The sequence below is a fragment of the Arachis hypogaea genome, chromosome 6 (assembly GCF_003086295.3).
Source record: "Arachis hypogaea cultivar Tifrunner chromosome 6, arahy.Tifrunner.gnm2.J5K5, whole genome shotgun sequence".
Classification (NCBI taxonomy): domain Eukaryota; kingdom Viridiplantae; phylum Streptophyta; class Magnoliopsida; order Fabales; family Fabaceae; genus Arachis; species Arachis hypogaea.
Genome location: NC_092041.1, coordinates 46,332,584 through 46,352,607, shown reverse-complemented (window position 1 = coordinate 46,352,607; position 20,024 = coordinate 46,332,584). Strand labels below are relative to the sequence as shown.

Genomic DNA, 20,024 nt, shown 5'->3' with positions numbered 1-20,024 from the left:
ACCAAAACAATTAAAATACCATGTGCATTGATGTGTTATGTTTATTTTAAAAAATAAAAAAATATCTACAATATAAACAATATATAGTAATAAATAAGGGGACAAAATTACCCCAATGTTAAGTTAATGCAAAAAATCAATGCATATGTGATAAAATTAAAGATAATTTGGTACATGAGTCTATAATATAAAAGTGGGAATTATGGGTAGCTAGGCATGATTTTAAAAGTACATAGAATATGTGTATGTTAGGTGAAAACTTAGGCTAGTCAAGGATTCAATTTATAGCTCACTTGGCCATACATATGTCCTCACCCTTGCCTTAACCCCATTACAACTTTGAAAAGACCTCATGATGTTTGCATTTGTACATTAAATATTTGTTGATTGGTTAGATGAAGAACAAAGTCTTAGAAAGCATGATTAGAGAAGAGTAGAGTGTTTAACCCCAAACACTAAGTGATTAGAGTGCATACACGAATCCAGTGAGGGTTCAATGGCTCATCTCAAGGCAGCAATTATCTAAACAGATAACAGAGGAGTGCCAAGTTGTTCAGTTAAGGAGTGGAAAGACATTAAATACCTCAACTCAAGGCAGCAAAAAGCCAAGAAAGGAATAATTGACAGAGGAAGAGAAGACTGCTACTCAAAATCCCTCTAAGGACAGTAAGAGCCCAGAGAGGAATAATTCTGGCATTCAAACGCCAGAAAAGGGTAAAAAGTTGGCATTAAACGCCCAACCCATGTCCAGTTATGGCGTTCAAACGCCAGAAAAGGGTAGGAATTTGGCGTTAAACGCCCATTCCTCTTCATATCCTGGCGTTCAAATGCCAATGAGGGATCAAACACCTGCAAGTACTAATAATAACTCCCTCAAGAAGGCTTCTCAACCTGCCTCTGTAAGAAATAAACCTACAGCAACTAAGGTTGAAGAATATAAAGCCAAATTGCCTTATCCTCAGAAACTCCGCCAAGCGAAACAGGATAAACAATTTGCCCGCTTTGCAGACTATCTCATGACTCTTGAAATTGATGCGCTATAACTGGGTATAGCTACGATCAAGTAAAAACTCACAATAGAGTGAGGTCGAATCCCACAAGGATTGGTTGAATGAGCAATTCGAATTAGAAGTTTGATTAGTTGAGCGGAATCAAGAATTGGGTGTGAATTGCATAAAGTAAATTGGCGGGAAATGTAAATTGCAAGGAATTGAAATGACTGAATCTTAAATTGCGAGAATTAAAGTGCGAGAAGTTAAATTTTCTGAAATTAAAAGGGATGAGGGTGATTGCATGAATTGAAATTGCACATGGTAAATAGAAAGGGATAGATCAGAGAGATGGGAGTTCATTGGGTGTTAGGAGATATTGAGATCTCCGAATCAAAACATTTTATCTCTTCCTCAACCAATGCATTCATTAAATTTTGCTTGGCAATCTTATATGATTGGATCCCAATCCCTTGGCTCACCAATTCTCTCTAAAAACAAACAAATTCCCAATCCCTTGGTTTAAATGTTCATAAGAAGAGATGAAGCTTGATCACTGATTATACCACACAGCTTCATGGACCACAATTTGGTAGGATTACATGTCACAATATCCATCCAAACCCCAATCCAATTCACTGTGAGAAAGCTTCTCTAGCATGAATCCTCCATTCCTTTCCCAAGGTTCCGAAGGATTCCAATTATGGATAGTTTCTTTCCCAAGACAACTAACCAATGGAATTAGAGCGAGAAGCTTTCTAACAAAATTCAAGAGAAAAGATTGAAGAAGAAGATGAAAACTATTATTGATTCATTGAATTACAATAGAGCTCCCTAACCCAATGAAAGGGGTTTAGTGATTCATAGCTCAGAATTCAATTACAAAATATGAAAAGTTCTAAAGTGTCCAAAAAAGTTCTCACTAACTTAAATTCTACCCTATTTATACACTTTCTAAATTGAGCTTCTGTTGTGTTCCTTGGGCTTTGAGGCCTTTCCTTGATTTCCTTTTGCTTTGGGTTTATGGTCCATAATCCTGATGAGACTGTGATCCAATTCTGCAACATTCATTGAGCAAACTTAGTAATAAACAAGTAATGACACAAGGCTCAACAATTTGAAGTTTCAGACTCATCAATTCTTCAAGCCCAAATCCCACAAACCATGATATTCAATTGGGTTTCATGCCATAATAAGTTTAAGTTAATCTTTGTGCTCATTTGCTAACTTAAACTTCAATATAATTGGCCCAGAAACCTTTTCAAATGGTGGTGTTTAAGTTCAAGTTTAAGTTTCAGTTTAAGGTCAAACTAAAACTTAAACGTGGAATTGGAAGAAAGCAACCCAGGGGTGTGTATTGTCGAGCACGTTTAACCTCCAGTTTAAGGTTAAACTGGAGGTTAAACTTGGAAATGAAGAAAGCACACCCTGGAGGCAATTTGGGTCGACCACGTTTAACCTCCAGTTTGAGGTTAAACTGGAGGTTAAACTTGGGAATGAAGAAAACACCCTGGAGGAGAGAAGCCATCGAACACGTTTAACCTCCAGTTTGAGGTCAAACTGGAGGTTAAACTTGGAAATGAAGAACACACCCTGGAGGCAGAATAACCATCGAACACGTTTAACCTCCAGTTTGAGGTCAAACTGGAGGTTAAACGTGGAAACACTTCCCTTTCTTGAGTCGTCACTTTGTTCTCTTGTCAACCTTGCCAATTTGATGCCAAATATGGACTATTATACCTCGTTGGAAAGCTATGGATGTCTACTTTCTAATGCAACTGGAAGCGCATCATTTGGAGTTCTACAACTCGAGTTATACTCCATGGAAGGTGAAGAGGTCAGCTGGCCTGATTGCATGTTGGTACTATGCTCTTCTATGCACATTACGGGGCTGTTTTCTCCCTCAATTTTTAGTATCCACCATGCATGCCATATATGCTTGGAAAGCTCTAGATGTCTTCTTTTCAATGCATTTTGAATCACCTCATTTGGAGTTTTGTAGCTCAAGTTATTTATGTTTGAAGAAGGCATGGTCAAGCTGTTCCATATAACACGTTTAAGCTCCAGTTTAAGGTTAAACTGGAGCTTAAACGTGGAAATGCTCCTGGTGCCTTTCTTACTTCTGGAGTTTAACCTCCAGTTTGAGGTCAAACTGGAGGTTAAACGTGGAAATGCTTCTTGGTGAGGAGAAAGTGTCGAACACGTTTAACCTCCAGTTTGAGGTCAAACTGGAGGTTAAACGTGGAATGCTCCCTTTGTTCAAATCATCATTCTGGCGTTTAACCTCCAGTTTGAGGTCAAACTGGAGGTTAAACGTGGAATGCTTCTTAGTGCCCTTTCTCATTCTGGCGTTTAACTTCCAGTTTGAGGTCAAACTGGAGGTTAAACGCCAGTTACAGCATTCCCTCTCTTCTCATGATTTTGGCGTTTAAGCTCCAGTTTAATCTTAAACTGGAGCTTAAACGTCCCATTTGATTCTTAAACTTCCTTTATTGATCTTTGTTGCTTCCTTGCCTAACCTCTTCTTCCCTGAAATCATCCAAACAATTGCATCAAAGTCTTGCAAAATTTCATGAGAAATCATCCATTCATAGCATTCAAGTAATAACACTAAAAACTCATGGAATTTGCATCAAAATCATAATGTTTGGATGATTCATTGCTTGTTGTTCATTTAACCATTCTTGGTTACTTTAAGCTCAAGAAAATGCATAAAACAACTAAAACTAACAGAAAATGCTAGTGAAACTAGCCTAAGATGCCTTGGCATCAGAAATAAAGATTCCGTTTGCAGAGGCACTTGAGCAAATACCCTCTTATGCTAAGTTCATGAAAGAGATCTTAAGCCATAAGAAGGATTGGAGAGAAACTGAAAATGTTTTCCTCACTGAAGAATGCAGTGCAGTCATTCTCAAAAGCTTACCAAAGAAGCTTAAGGATCCTGGAAGCTTTACGATACCGTGCACATTAGAGGGTAATTGTACCAAGACAGCTCTATGGATATTGGGGCAAGTATCAACCTAGTTCCTGCATCCACTATCAGAAAGCTTGGCTTGACTGAAGAGGTCAAACCAACCCAGATCTGTCTTCAACTTACTGATGGCTTAATTAAATAACCGTCAAGCGTAATTGAGGAAATGATTGTCAAGGTTGGGCCATTTGCCTTACCCACTGACTTTGTAGTGCTGGAAATGGAGGAGCACAAGAGTGCAACTCTCATTCTAGGAAGATCTTTCCTAGTATATGGACGAACCCTCATTAATATTCAAAAAGGGGAATTAACCCTGAGAGTCAATGAGGATGAGTTTAAGTTAAATGTTGTCAAAGCTATGCAGCATCCAGACACATCAAGCGACTGCATGAGTATTGATATTATTGACTCCATGGTAAAGGAGATCAATATGGCTGAAAGTCTCGAATCAGAGCTAGAGGACATCTTTAAAGATGTTCAGCCTGATCTGGAGGAACCAGAGAAAACAGAAGCACCTCTGACAACTCCTCAAGAAGATAAGAAGCCTCCTAAATTTGAGCTTAAACCATTACTACCCTCCCTAAAATATGCATTTCTGGGAGAGGATGGTACTTTTGCTGTGTTAATAAGCTCTGCCTTAGAGCCACAGGAAGAGAAAGCACTACTTCAGGTGCTAAGGACACACAAGACAGCTCTTGGATGGTCCATAAGTGATCTTAAGGGCATTAGCCTAGCCAGATGCATGCACAAGATCCTCTTGGAGGATAATTCTAAGCCAGTGGTTTAACCACAAAGGCGGATGAATCTAGCCATGAAGGAAGTGGTGCAGAAAGAGGTCACTAAATTACTAGAGGCTGGGATTATTTATCCAATTTCTGATAGCCCCTGGGTGAGCCCTGTCTAAGTCGTCCCCAAGAAGGGAGGCATGACAGTAGTTCATAATGAAAAGAATGAACTGGTTCCTACAAGAATAGTTACAGGGTGGCGCATGTGTATTGACTACAGAAGACTCAATACAGCCACCAGAAAGGATCGTTTTCCTTTACCATTCATAGACCAGATGCTAGAAAGACTAGCAGGTCATGATTATTACTGCTTTTTGGATGGCTATTCAGGCTACAACGCGCAGCGTAGGCACAACTATCGGGTCAATGTATAGAAGGTGGAATTTCTCAATCCACGCGTACGCGTGTATGGCGCGTCCGCGTGGGTAGGCGAAAATGCTTTATACACGTGTACACGCATAGTGTGCGTATGCGTGGATGGTGCTCTATTTTTCAAAATTTTTCTATGTTTTTGCTCCAATCTAAGCATTCTAAACCTCCAAGCAACTAGCAAAACACCTTAGAACCTTATTTAACATACTAAACTATCAGATACACTCAACAAACTAATCAAAACATGAAATTAAACTAATTCTACCAATATGTACAAAAGGGAAAAACGAAAAGAACTTACCATGGTGGGGTGTCTCCCACCTAGCACTTTTATTTAAAGTCCTTAAGTTGGACATTTGGTCGGGTCCTTGCTATGGTGGCTTATGCTTGAATTCATCCTTGAATTCCCACCATTATTTGCATTTCCAATGACCACTGGGATCCCAAACTTTGCGCATAAAGCCTTCAGGTAAGCTTGAGCAAGTAACAAGACCCCAAGAGTGTTGATTGTAGAATTGAATTCCGGGGTCCCAAACCTTGTTCTTGCACCCATCTTGTTGTTGATTACCATCGTTAGATCCGGGTGACAAGGTTTGTGAATTCTCATTTAGGCAACCAAACATTCTCCTAGACCCATGCAATTCGGTTCCACACAAACCATTGCTCTTGAAATTTGAGCATGCAACCGTCATGAGCTTAGAATGATGTTTCCAACCACTACACAACCCTTTCCTATTCTTGACTCCACAAAGAGCTCTAAGTTGACCATCATTTTCAATCAAACCATATTCAAGTGAGAAAGTAAAGCTTAGGGATAAGAATTTTACCCACTTGAATGTTGTGTAGGATGGTGACTTAGGAAGGAGTGGTCCCAATGATCTTGCAAGCTCCACTCCTTTGTGCTCTTCCTTGACTATCTCCACCTCTTCGCAAGCTTCTTCAATTTCATCATTTTCCCTTTGGTAGCTCTCTTTCGATTCATTCCCTTCGTCATTGCTCACCAAGGGTATGGGAGGTTGTGCACATTCTTCTATAATTTCAACTTCATGTCCAATGGGAGAGGATTCAATTGTTGATAGAAATTCATCCAGGATTGAATCCATCTCTTGGTAAACCTCTTCCATGTCTCCAACAATGATATGCCTTGGAGGTTGCGCACCCTCCTCAACATCAATATCAAGCTTCTTGGAAGAGTGCTCCATGATGCTACATTTCCATGGACTTTCAACATCTCCTAAATCTTCGACCACTTCTTCCTTTTCTTTAACAATCATGGCTTTCTCTAGTTGCTCCAATACAAAATAACATCCCTCTTTTTCCACCGGAGTTTTCAATCTCTCCTTCATGCTATGCTCTTCAATTGATTCTTCACATGTGGCTATGGAAGCACCTTGAGTGTTCAAGCATTGGTAGGCTAAAGTAGGCATTACCTTAGTCAAATTAGTCACAAACTCTAGGGTGTTCCTTTGTATATCCTCTTGTCCTTGAAGTAGCAATATGAGATAGTCATCTATTGGGGCGTGGAGTGGATAAGAGGGTTTATCATTTTGGAGAGAGGGTTCATAGTAGGAAGGTGGTTCTTCTTGGTGAGGGTATGGAGATGGTGCGCATTGAGGTGGTTCTTGGTAGTAATCATGATAGGTTTGTGGTGGTTCTAAATGTTCTTGCTCATAACGGTCACAAAGAAATGGCATGGGTGATTAGTCATATGATGGATATGGGTCACAAGAAAGTGCTTGGTAAAAATGGGCTTGTGAGCATGGTTGATAGTCATGTTGAGGGTAAGATTCATAAGAATATGGTTGCGGTACTTGATTATCATAAAAGGATTCACCATAGCCATTGAATTGACAAGCATTAGGATGGTGATTATACCTATAAGTATCTGGAGGTTGTTGCCAATAGGAGTGATCAATTCGTTGAGGCTCCTCACATCTTTGTGGGTTCCATCCTTGATGCATATGGTCATTGAAGTTCACATTTTTTACAACACAATTAGAACCAAACTCATAGCCAAAGTGAGAATTCATGATAGCAAAGACAAAAAATAAAAGGCACAAAAACAAGGGGATAAAATCTAGCTACTAAATCAAACAAGCAAACTATTCACAATATTCACATATGAACAATAACCAATAACATAACACCATTGTAATTCCTCGGCAACGGCGCCATTTTGATGATAGGAATTTTCGACGGTATAGAATTTCTCTAATGAGATCTCGTTGCAAGTATAGTTTATAAACCAATCAATAATCCTTTCATACAAAAATTTGTTTGTCACAAGTAACAAACCCCTAAAATCTATAAACCGAAGTATTTAAACCTCGGGTCGTTCTCCATAGGAATTGCAATAAAGTGTCTTGTTATTGGTTATGAGGTATGTTTGGGGTTTTTGAGATTTTCGACAAGAAATATAAATGGCAAAGAAAATAAACTAACAACTAAGAAGCTCTTGGTAAGGTATGAGAATTAGAAGTCCTATCCTAATTACCCTCTCTAATTGTGGCAATAAATTGTCCATTGCTCCCACCTAGTTAACCTCTAACCATGGAGGAAAGTCAAGTGGATGAATCAATTTAATTTCTCAAGTCCTAATCAACTCCAAAAGGAAAGACTAGCTTTAGAGGCATTCAAATCAATTAGCAAATTCTAATTATCAATCAACAAAGGAATTAGATAACTCAAGAGTCACTAATTACTCTACCATGCAAAGAGGTCCTTTAGGAGCTTTGTTAGCAGATTCTTTAGGACATGTACCTTCCGGTTGAGGGCGGAGTTCTTCGCGAGCTCAGATTCTTCCGAGTTCTATAGTATTGGTTTCATTTCCTCTGGGGTCGCCTTCCCAAGTTCTATACTATTGGTTTCATTTCCTCTGTGGTCGCCTTTAAGGTTCAGACTTTCGTTGTAACAACGTCGCACGAGTTTTTGGTCTCCCTTTATGGTGGTGATCCCATCTAGAGTTGGGAACTTCATGCATAGGTGTGGAGTGGAGACCACTACGACAAGCTGGTTTAGCATTGTCCGACCTATGAGGACATTGTATGCAGAGCTCACATCGACTACGATGTAGTCTATGCTTAGTATTCATACCCTGGGTCGAGCTGTACAACCCGTTCTGACCAAAGACACAAGTGACCGACCTCTTCAGGTTGGGTCACCACTGACCTCTTCTAAAAGAGTTCGGCCAAATCACCATAGAGGCCCAAGCAGGCCCAAACAAAGGAACGCCGCTGATTCTAAAGGCGGCAAAGCCAAGAAAGATAAGGCAGTTCCCCTAAAAAGATAAGATAAGATAACTATCTTATCTCAAAGGAAGGGCACTCCACACTGCTATAAATACACTGGAGCACCCAGGTATAACTCACACTCTGATTCTACACAAAATGCTGCCTAATGGCTTAATATGATAGTGGAGATTGAGATGAGAATTTCGATACCAATTTTATAGAAATCGGACCAAGATTGGACCGAACGGGCCAAACCGGGCCAACCGGACCTATATTGGGCCCTTGGCCTAACATAACTAAACCTAATAAACCCTAAAATAGCACTCTCTCTCCTCTCTAAGATCTCATTCACGCTGAAATGGTGAAAGGGAAGGGAAGAACACTCTCTCAAGTTCTCTCCCTTGGTTGATCTTCAAACCACCATAACTTTTGATCTAGAGCTCCAATTGCCGCACCGTTTGTGAGCACACGTTCACCGCAAAGAGCTCTACAAAATGCACTACTTTATTCTTGAGGTAAGCCACAAAATCATTTCAGTTCTTCATCTCTAAATTTTGAGTTTTGTGGAGAAATGTGATGAGATTTTAGGCTCTTTGATGTTATAGGACCCAACTCTTTTGAAGGAGAAGATTAATCTTGTCTCCTTGAACCTTGGGTGTGGTAAGATTCTCAACCCTAGTGTAATTTTTTATTCTATGATGTTTGGGTATTAAGATGTTGTGTTTGGGTATGATAATTGTGACTTCGGTTGTATGTATGTGAATATTAGAGCTTGATTAAGATTTTGGAAAGCTTGAAAAAGTGATTTAGTGTGCAAAAATCTGTTCTTGAGGTATTGAAACCTTGAGAGCTTGTGGACAAGTGGTTTGGAAGTGCTCTGATTGAGTTTGGGAAATTGGCTAAGGTATGGTCTCAGTTTTCTGTATCTAAAATGTAATGTGGTGTGAAGACTTAGGCTAGAGGCCCTAGTGGACGAAATTGTGATCATCAATAATGGCTCTTTGGTATGTGCATCTATTAACTCAGCACTTTCTTTCCACAACTTTGCTCAACTAACCAGCAAGTGTACTAGGTCGTCCAAGTAATAAACATTACGTGAGTAAGGGTTGATCCCACAGAGATTGTTGGTATAAAGCAAGCTATGGTCATCTTGTAGATCTCAGTCAGGCTGATTCAAATGTGATTGGATTAGATAATTAAAAGATAAATAAAATAGGATAGAAATACTTATGTAAATTAATGGTGGGAATTTCAGATAGGCGTATGGAGATGCTTGTCCCTGTTGAATCTCTGCTTTTCTACTACTTTCGTCCAATCCTTCTTACTCCTTTCCATGGCAAGCTGTATGTAGGGCATCACTATTGTCAATGGCTACATCCCATCCTCTCAGTGAAAATGGTCCAAATGCTCTGTCACAGCACGGCTAATCATCTGTCGGTTCTCAATCAGGTTGGAATAGAATCCCGTGATTCTTTTGCGTCTGTCACTAACGCCCAACCTTCAAGAGTTTGAAGCTCGTCACAGTCATTCAATCCCGGAATCCTACTCGGAATACCACAGACAAGGTTAGACTTTCCGGATTCCCATGAATGCCGCCATCAATTCTACCTTATACCACGAAGATTCTGATTAAGGAATCCAAGAGATATGCGCCCGGTCTAAGGTAGAACAGAAGTGGTTGTCAATCACGCGCGTTCATAGGTGAGAATGATGATGAGGGTCACGGATCAACACATTCATCAAGTTGAAGTACAACGAATATCTTAGAACAGGAATAAATCGAATTGGATAGAAAATAATAGTAATTACATTAAAACTTGAGGTATAGCAGAGCTCCACACCCTTAATCTATGGTGTGTAGAAACTCGACCGTTGAAAATACATAAGTGAAAGGTCCAGGCATGGCCGAATGGCCAGCCCCCATGATCTGAGAACTAAACGTCCCAAGATGTCTAATACAATAGTAAACTATCCTATTTATACTAGACTAGCTACTAGGGTTTACAAGAGTATGTAATTGATGCATAAATCCACTTCTAGGGCCCACTTGGTGTATGTTTGAGCTGAGTTTGATCTATCCACGAGCTGAGGCTTCTTTTGGAGTTGAACGCCAAGTTGTAACGTGTTTTGGGCGTGGTTCGTGACGTGTTTCTGGCGTTTGACTCCAGACAGCAACATGAAACTGGCGTTGAGCGCCAGTTCACGTCGTCAATTCTCAAACAAGGTATGGACTATTATATATTGCTGGAAAGCTATGAATGTCAAATTTTCAACGCCGTTGAGAGCGCGCCATTTGGAGTTCTGTAGCTCCAGAAAATCCATTTCGAGTGCAGGGAGGTCAGATTCCAACAGCATCAGCAGTCCTTTGTCAGCCTCTTTATCAGAGTTTTGCTCAGGTCCCTCAATTTCAGCCAGAAAATACCTGAAATCACAGAAAAACACACAAACTCATAGTAAAGTCAAGAAATGTGAATTTAACATAAAAACTAATGAAAACATCCCTAAAAGTAACTAGATCATACTAAAAACTACCTAAAAACAATGTCAAAAAGCGTATAAATTATCCGCTCATCACAACACCAAACTTAAATTGTTGCTTGTCCCCAAGCAACTGAAAATTAATTAGGATAAAAAGAAGAGAATATACTATAAATCTCAAAATATCATTGAATATTAATTCTAATTGGATGAGCGAGATTTGTAGCTTTTTCCTTCTGAACAGTTTTGGCATCTCACTTTCTCCTTTGAAGTTTAGAATGATTGGCTTATCTATGAACATAGAATTTCGGATAGTGTTATTGATTCTCCTAGTTAAGTATGTTGATTCTTGAACACAGCTACTTTTTTGAGTCTTGGCCGTGGCCCTAAGCACTTTGTTTTCCAATATTACCACCAGTTACATAAATGCCACAGACACATGACTGGGTGAACCTTTTCAGATTGTGACTCAGCTTTGCTAGAGTCCCCAGTTAGAGGTTTCCAGAGCTCTTAAGCACACTCTTTTTGCTTTGGATCACGACTTTAACCACTCAGTCTAAAGCTTTTCACTTGGACCTGCATTCCACAAGCACATGGTCAGGGACAGCTTGATTTAGCCGCTTAGGCCAGGATTTTATTTCCTTGGGCCCTCCTATCCATTGATTCTCAAAGCCTTGGATCCTTTTTTTACCCTTGTCTTTTGGTTTTAAGAGCTATTGGCTTTTTCTGCTTGCTTTTTCTTTTTTTTTTTCTTTTTTTTCCGCCAAATTTTTTTTTCACAAGCTTTTGCTTTTTCACTGCTTTTTCTTGCTTCAAGAATCAATTTCATGATTTTTCAGATTATCAATAACAATTCTCTTTGTTCATCATTCTTTCAAGAACCAACAATTTTAACATTCATAAACAACAAGATAAAAAATATGCACTGTTTAAGCATTCATTCAGAATAACAAAAAGTATTGTCACCACATCAATATAATTAAACTAAATTCAAGGACAATTTTCGAAATTTATGTACTTCTTATTCTTTTGAATTAAAAACATTTTTCATTTAAGAGAGGTGATGGATTCATGGAATTATTCATAACTTTAAGACATAATTACTAACTACTAATGATCATGAAGTAGAGACACAAAACATAGATGAACATATAACATAAAAATTGAAAAACAGAAAAATAAGAACAAGGAATGAGTCCACCTTAGTGATGGTGGCGCTTTCTTCTTTAAGAACCAATGGTGCTTTTTGAGCTCCTCTATGTCTCTTCCTTGCCTTTGTTGCATGATCCCTAATGATTTTGGTGCTCGTATCCTTAGTTGCTCTCAATAATTTTGTTGTTTAATTATTCTAACCAAGTTGCTTAAAAGGAATTTTTTTTTTCAAAGAGATGGATGAAAATTAAAATTCTAAATTATTTTTCCTATTTTCTATCATTCCAAATCATTACATGCATATAGGAAAAATACCAAAGTCCTATTATCCACATTCATCCAATCACAATAAAAATAATAAAAATATATTTACAAACCATGCTAGTAAAAGATGCAAATAAAGCTCTAAATTATATACAACCAAGAAAAATGCAAATGAAGTAGAAGAGAACTCAAAATAACCAAAATAACTAACAAAAGATTTAAAAATCATAAAAAAAATACTAAAGTGATTGGAAAAAGTGTTAATACGACCAAATTGCGGCTGTAAGCCTCCCCACACTTGAATTCTGCACAGTCCTCTGTGCGCTAACTTGAACCAAAAGGAGCTGGTGCTTCCCTAATCATGCTCTTCATAGTGGTATTCTCCGCATCCATGTCCATCGCTTCGCTTCTTTTACTTTTTTTGTTGCTTACGATGACTCATCCTAAAAAATGTAAAAGAGAATATGTTAAAATATAAACACGAGTGACACAAGCAAGATGAGTAAAGCAAAGCAACACTTAAATCAAAAATTAATTCAAACAAGGAGAGTGAGGTTGAATACACTAAAATAAGTTGAAATTATGCGTTTGTGACATGAAGAAAAGCAATATGTGAATTCTAAGTTTGCCGGCAGTTTAAAATTCACACATTGGAGAACTGAAAGCACTATGCCACATTACTTCAATCAAAGTTCAATTTCAACTCAATTAGTGTACCTAAAGTGATTTCAAAATAATTGCAAGCTACAAATAAGTAGACAAGCAACAAGAAGTTCAATAATCACTTTGGAAATTCAAGAATTGATGTAATGTGACGGTTTGTGCAAAAGAAAAGTTTTAGAATGTGTGATGTTGTGATTGAAATTCAATTCAAAGAAAATAAACTAAAACAAAATGATACAACTACATACACACCAAAAAACTCAATTAATACAAAAGTTAGCGTCTCAAGCAATCCACCATCACAAATTACACTTAATGAATTATGCCAAACAAAGTTAAACATTCTAAATCACATGGTAGCTACACCATGCAATTCAAAATCCAAAATAATCATAGAAGCATATTCACAAACAACGGTGTATAAACTAAACAAGAACAATGTTCAAGCAAAGTAAGAGGAACAAGTTCAAATACCAATGTAATTCATTTAACTAATAACACAAGATTAAATTCAAGAATTGAGTGTCATTCCTAATATAATCCAAATCCAATGAAACCACAAAGTTGATATAATTGGGTTAAATAGGACCAGTTTAATTAATCTTGTACTATTAGATAAATGCCTCAATCATCGATAATAAAATCAAATCACATGTAATTCAAAAATCTAAAATACTCTCAAAAGGCAATTTTCATCAACACTTGGCATAAACAAATATCGAACATGCAGAATCAATTCAACCAAGTAGCAATTCATAACCCAAATTCAAATTAACACCATTCAACCCAATTTTCAGCAACATATTCATCAAAATGGGCAGTAAAACAGTGAATCTGTACACAATGAATCAATGTTCAACCAATATCAACAATAAATTTCCAGAAATTCTGCAACAAAACAGCACATCATGAATACAGTCAAGCAATTCCAAATAATTCCAGCAACAGTTATAGCAAATCAACAATTTCAACGCTTTCAGCCCAAACAAATTCAGTAGTAACTTCCAGCAGTTCAATTCAAACCAAACACTTTTCAGAACCTAATAACCTAAGCTAATCTGATCTTAACCACCTAAAATTTACTAACAGAAAATAAAAAAAACTAAGCTGAACTAATCATGAAACTAATCAAGGGACTAAAACTAACCAAAATCAAAACCAAACTGATTAAAGATCAAAACTAAAATTGTAATTAATACTAAATGAAATTCAGCAAACAAATCAGTCAGACAATCCAAACCAAATGAAATTCAAATTCAAGAAACATAAAAGCATGATTAATTATCTATGAACTAACACTGATCCTAGTTCTACTTTAAACAACGTAACAGCAGCAAGTCCTCAACAAAAATAACCTGAACAGCAGTGAATTAATCCAGCGGTAACCAAAACAGCAGTAACCAGGTCGAACCAGAAATTTCAAATTCTAACCTAAACTCAACTAACAGCAACAAAATAGTTTAACAAAATCAAATGACTAACTAATAATTGAAATCTAAATAACCCCTAATTAATTAAAAAAGAAATTTTTGGCAAAAATCTGAAAACTGAAGAACAGAGCAAGAAAGATTACAGAAACAGGAGACCGGTGATGTTACAGCGGCAGTGACCAGCGCTACTGGTGAAGGCTGCAGCGGTGGTGGAGACAGACACTGCGAGAGAGGAGAAGAGGGTGAGCGCGGCAGTGCTGGTCTCTGGGTTCAGCGGAGGAGAGAAGAGACGCGAGCTGGAGGTGAGCCAAGGGTCGCAGTAGCTCTGGTGTGGCTGGAGGCTACTTCGGCGCTGAGACGAGGAGGTTGCGACGGAACTGGGTAGAGACGGTGGGAAGGCCGAAGAGAATGAAGAAGAAGGAGCGGTGGCGCGATGGTTCTGGGCTCGCGGAGGTGAGGCGAGGGGAAGAAGAAGAAAAGGAGAAGTGAATTAGGGTTCGGTGGTGGTCTTAGACAATGATGGATGGTGATGATGGTGAAGAAGATGAAGATGAAGATGAAGATGATGATGGACGTTGGGTGGCTCGGAGAAGAAGAAAGGAGAAGATGAAGATAGGCTAAGGTTCAGGGGATTCATTTTTTTAAGAGAGTGCGTACGCAGAAATTTGCGCACTGAACTAGGGGTGTCAAAAATTCCCAGGAAGCGGGGATCCCCGCGGGAACCGCCCCGAATGGGGCCCCGATGACGGGGAATTTTTTCTGCGGGGACGGGGATGGGGGACAAAATTCCCCCGAAGCAAATACGGGGACCCGAGCGGGGATCCCCGTCCCCGTCCCCGTATTCCCCACAATCCCCGAATATATTAAATTACTTAAATATCCTTATGAATTTAACTTTTATTTTGGTTTTTAAGTAATTTCACTTTGCATATATATATAGAAAAGCTAACCCTAAATCCCTTATTCCTCTTCTCAGTTCCCAGTTCCCTCTTCCAACAGAGAGCGCCGCAACCTCCTACCTCTGAGTTCCCAGTTAACCTAACTCTCCTTCATCTCTGCATTCTCTCCGTCGTCCCAGGCTTCCAGCCAGCAACCTCCGACCACCATCGTCACGGCCTCGTCACTGTCCGTTTCAGCCGGCCCAGACTGCATCATCACCGCAAGCTTCATTCTATTATGCCACTTGTTTAGTTATTATTTCATGAGTTTTCTTATTAGATTTTATCTATTAGTCTTTTGCTAGTTTTGATTTTCTAGTCATTTAACTTGAGTCTTGTCTTCTTCAATTGTTCTTTTGCTATTTCTGCTTTTTATATATCTTCGTTTCTTGTTAATTTATTTCTAATTTTATAATTTAATATATTAATAATTCTGAGTTGATTTTGAGCTGCTGGGTTTATTTTTTTGGCTTGTTTTAATTTATTGTTTATGTATTCATTTTTAATTTAGTATTTCTGTATAAAAAATTACTGTATAGGATGGATAGCTTTAGCTCAACTCCTATTGAAAATAATAATGAGATAGAACCAACTCAAGATGATGAGGGTCAAGCAATTGAAGCACATATTCAAGGAACACAAGAGGAAGGACAAGAAGAAACACAAGAGGGAGGACAAGAAGTTAGCCAAGAAGTGCAAAACAGTCCTAACAAAAAAGGATTAACTTCTGAGGCTTGGAAACATTTTAGGAGGGAGAGAATAGATGGAAAGTGGAAGGCAATATGTAAATATTGCGAAAGAAAGATTGGAGGTGACACGAAGCAAGGAACTAAGCACTTGCATGATCACATTAGAATTTGCCCGATTCGTACTGTTAGGGGACCAAAGCAGTCAATATTAAAAACAGTGCAACAATCATCAGGTTCTACAGGAACGGGAAGGCCAACGGATTCACTTTTGGTTGGAAACTTCACATTTAGTCAAGAGGCAGCACGACGAGCACTCACAAAATGGGTTATTAGGGATGAACACCCTATGTCATTTGTTGAGCAAGTGGGTTTTCATGAGTTTATGGCTGAGACTCAACCTTTGTTCAAATTTTATACAAGAAATACACTGAGAAGTGATGCTATGAAGATGTATGAAGCTGAAAAGGCAATGCTTCTAAAATTGTTGGGAAAAAATTCAAGCCGCATTGCTATAACTACTGATATGTGGAGTTCTGATTGTCAAAACAAAGGTTATATGGCGATTACAGCTCACTTTATTGATGATGATTGGAACTTGCAAAATCGGCTTGTAAGGTATTATTTATGCTTTTAGCATCTTTTAAATATTTGAATTTTTAATGTCATGATTGTTTATTATATTTACATTATTCTAGGTTTGCATATGTGCCTGCACCCCATACTGCTGAAGTTCTTAGTGATGTTTTGGTGAATTCCTTGTATGATTGGAATATAGATAGAAAATTGTCAACTTTAACGGTTGATAATTGTAGTACAAATGATGCTATGATTCATCTTGTGCTTGATAAGATTTCACCGTCTAACTTTGTTAAGAGAGGAGAATTTTTTCACATGCGTTGTTGTGCTCACATTGTGAATTTGATTGTGAAAGATGGCATGAATGCAATATATGGTTCTATTGAAAAAATCAGAGATAGTGTTTCTTTTTGGGTTGCAACACCGAAGAGGGAAGAAAAATTTGAAGAGACTTGTAGGCAATTGAATATTAATTATAGGAGAAAGCTTGCACTTGATTGTAGAACTAGATGGAATTCAACTTATCTAATGCTTACTTCTGCTTTGCCATATAGAGAAGTTTTTGAGCGTTTAAGACATCGTGAATCTCTGTATAAAGTTGTACCATCTGATGATGAGTGGGAAATGGCAAATGAACTTGTGGATAAATTAGAAGTCTTTTATAGTGTGACTGAATTATTCTCTGGCACTTTATATCCAACGACAAATTTATACTTTCCCAAGGTGTGTGAAATGAGATTGAACTTGAACGAGTGGTTGCTTAGTCCCAATGAGATGATTCATAGAATGGCAACAAATATGATTAGTAAGTTTGAAAAGTATTGGGATCAAATTAATGAAGTCATGGCTGTGGGAGCTATCTTAGACTCTAGGTATAAGATGAAGTTATTGAAATTTTTTTTTCCTAAAATATATGGATCTCAAAGTGAGAATCATCTGAGCAAGGTAAAGAAAATGATGGAAGAATTAGTATGTGAATATCAACTTAAGGCTAGGGTTAAAAGAAGAGCAACAAATGATGATAGTTCAGCTTTTACTTTGAATGTTGGACATGATGAAGGATCTTCAAAGAGAAAATTTAACTCTATCTACTTGCAATTTGTGGAAGATACATCTGAAGACTGTGTTGCAAAAACTGAGTTGGATTTCTATTTGGAAGAGAGTGTTATGGTAGATAAAGCAAATTTGGAAAAATTTGACATTTTGGGCTACTGGAAAAATATTGGAGTGAAATATCCAACTTTACAAAAGATTGCAAGAGATTTTTTAGCCATTCCCATTTCTACTGTTGCCTCAGAGTCTGCTTTTAGCACTGGTGGTCGAGTTATACATCCACATCGCAATAAATTGGATTGTGAACTTGTTGAGGCGTTAATTTGCACTCAGCATTGGATACACTCTTCAGGTAAAAGTACTAATAACTCAAATTTTATCTCCTATTAAAGTTCAATTTCATGTTAAATTTAACTCTTGTGAATTGTTGGTTTTGATATAATGTAGGTAAATCAGGGTCGAAAATTCCAATCCCTTGGGATTATGTGATGGATATGGAGATTTAGGAGTTTAGGTAGTTATTTTTTTATTATGTCAAATTCTTATTAAATATATGGTATTGTTTATAATGTATGTTAACATATTCATGTTTGTGTCGTATTTTAACAGAGAACATGGAGTTGTTTGTTGGAAGCTGAAGACTTTATTTTATGGCTTTTTTTAACAATGGAAGTTGTATTTTAAAATTTCATTTTATGGACTATGATAACTTGATTTTATATTTCTTTACTTGTAAGTTGTAATCTTGGATTTTGTGTTGTAATTTTCATTTTGTGGACTATGTTAAACTTGGTTTTGTGTTGTAATTTTTATTTTGTGGTTTTTTTTTGTTTTTTTTTTATTTTTTATGGTAATTTTCATATAAATGTTCAATATAAGCAGATGGGGAATGGGGACCCGCGGGGAACATGGGGAACGTGGGGAATGGGGATGGGGGCAATTATCCCCCATGGTGGGGAATGGGGCGGGGACGGGGACAATATTTGAGGGCGGGGACGGGGAGCAGGGAGGCATCCCCCGCCCCCGCCTCGCCCCATTGACATCCCTACACTGAACAGAGCATGAAATTGAAAGTGCGTCTGCACAACCGGTGTGTGTAAGCACAAAAAAGTTTTTTTCTTTTTAATTTAACATTTTAAAACAAAAATTAGACTCTAAATTAAGCAAAATAATCAAAAACTTAATAAATGTAAGAAAAATAGAAAATCAAATAAAAAAAATTATAAACAAGAGTTTCTTTTTTTGCATATTAAACATCAAACAAGTGTAATTACCCGTGTCATACACGCAATAAGATTAAAATTATAATTTTAAATTATTTTTTTAAAATTAATTTAAATTATAATAATTTGATTAATAAAAAAGTAATATATTATGTATTTTTTTTAATCTATTGTTACTTGGATTAATTCTAAAATAGTTATTAATCGGTTTTAATAATCTACTTTTTTCAATAAATCAGACAAATGTGATCATAAATAATATAGTAATAGTTAAATTCACCAACAAATATATTAGCTATTATCACACTATAAAACAAATTAAATATAAAGGCTATTAGCATCTATAAATCTATAAAATCGCAATGTCTTTAATTTGTGCAAGGGTTTACTTATCAAATAAACTTAAAATATGAACAAAAAATATTTATAAAATGGACCTAGAATCACTTGAAAGAATCATGAAAAATAATCAACTTACCTTATCATCTATGAGAACCATTTCTATGTAAGTCGTCTTGTTCTTGTCAAATTTGGATGGAACTTTTCATAACTTTATAATTCTTGCATTTATTTTTCAAACTTTTTCATTACATAATCTTCCACAGGTAACATTGTTGATATATAGAATCGTAGTTAGTAGCCATTAGGTATGAAAAATAATAAATAGAAGAAGATCTATGTCCGATGTACGAATTTTCTAGATGATAAATAATTGTTACAATTTACTATTAATCCTTATATATATATATATATATATATATACTAATTATACACGGTAATAATTAGTAAATATTTTCAATGGAGATACTTGCTAGTTGCTACAATTAGGTGAAATTTATGCCATTATATTTTATTAACCTTTATGATTAATTCAATAGAGTTACTCAATATATATGTTATCAATATTAATTATATGCCAAAATTTTTAGGAAAAAGCTAAAAGAGGAGATATATAAATATATATAATATTATTGCTATATAAGAAGCATACATAAATTGCTATATTTTTATTATATTATTCAACTTAAAATTATAGTATCACAAGTGTAATTACCTGTGTCATGCGCGTGATAAGATTAAAATTATAATTTTAAATTATTTTTTTAAAATTAATTTGAATTATAATAATTTGATTAATAAAAAAATAATATATTATGCATTATTTTTTTAATTTAGTATTAATTAGATTAACTCTAAAATAATTATCAATC

General features: G+C 36.8%; 1 long non-coding RNA gene across 1 annotated transcript; it reads right to left on the bottom strand.

Annotated features, from left to right (window-relative positions):
- Window positions 1-12,302: 12,302 nt before the first annotated feature.
- On the bottom strand, window positions 12,303-18,686 carry LOC112696582 (uncharacterized). The gene is made up of 3 exons (XR_003150780.2): window positions 18,640-18,686; window positions 14,478-15,006; window positions 12,303-12,684 (listed from the first exon to the last, which is right to left on the bottom strand). It is a non-coding gene; the product is annotated as an uncharacterized lncRNA (long non-coding RNA).
- Window positions 18,687-20,024: the final 1,338 nt, after the last annotated feature.